This window comes from Aptenodytes patagonicus, chromosome 4, assembly GCF_965638725.1.
Source record: "Aptenodytes patagonicus chromosome 4, bAptPat1.pri.cur, whole genome shotgun sequence".
Taxonomy (NCBI): Eukaryota; Metazoa; Chordata; class Aves; order Sphenisciformes; family Spheniscidae; genus Aptenodytes; species Aptenodytes patagonicus.
The window spans coordinates 37,332,388-37,333,606 of record NC_134952.1 but is presented as its reverse complement, the minus strand read 5'-3'; positions in this window follow the sequence as shown (position 1 = coordinate 37,333,606).

Genomic DNA, 1,219 nt, shown 5'->3' with positions numbered 1-1,219 from the left:
ATCTTCAAAGATATCTAGAACACACTGAAAATCATAGAAATTGAGAGGATGCAGTTTTCTGAAGTATTGTATTGCAGCAGACAAACATCATCTTCCCATGGAGATGAGGGTAGAGCATTGCTTCTCATAGCCAATAGTTTTGCTGACATCTTAGGGAAATTACTGGAAAAATTGGCATCTGCAGTACCAAGCTATTTTTAGGACCATTCAAGATCATTTCAAGACAAGTGATGTTGAATTTGGAACAATCCTCAAAAAACAGAGTAGCTGTCAGCATCGCTTATACAGAAGTGATTCAGGATCTGAAACATGCTCTCCCCTAACTCGCCATTTTTTCCACCCATATTTTTTTACTCTTCCCCTTCCCTCAGCTGAATGGTGAATCACTATCCTCTGACAATCTCATGTTCATGAAAAAACATTTGCATTCTATTTGCTCCAGAACATTTCCTTATAAGTCATATAAACCTGGACTTTGCAAATTATCCTCATGCCTTTGTAAGGTTTGATTTTTTAAAGTTGCCTCAAAGACTTTTTTTACAACAGGCAATTTTTACTCTATAGGAAGCAGTCTGATCAGTAGATAAAGCGAACATTTTATTACCCAAACATATGTTGAATGGTTAAACATTGGAACAGGCTGCCCAGGGAAGTGGTTGAGTCACTGTCCCTGGAGGTATTTAAAAGACGTGTAGATGCGGCACTTAGGGACATGGTTTAGTGGGCACGGTGGTGTTGGGTCGATGGTTGGACTCGATGATCTTAGAGGTCTTTTCCAACCTTAATGATTCTATGATTCTATGTCCGAAAATATCAGTAGATTACACAAGAGACTCTTTGCTGCTGCTGATTTCCTCCTACATCATACGACAGATGCCAAGAACTTTTGTAACCTTCGCCCTACATAATTCTGAAGGAAAAGTGACGAAATACGAAGATGTACCTAAAGATGATGGTAAGCAGTGTTCATTGGCCTAGAAGCAAGAGCACAAAAGGCATGACAGAGCAAATAAGCTGCACTGTTCATATGTGTGATGGTCTCACGTCCCTGAATCAAAACCTGGAGTGGTCTGTGTAACTCTGGAGAGAATTTCAGCTCATTCATTTCGCTAAGTTGTGTTGCTGAAAACAAGTCAAAGCTGTTAACCACTCAGTCTTCCAGGATAAAAGTAAAGGTGACTCTCTTTCCTTGTGTGCTTACTACATAGGCCAATTAGAT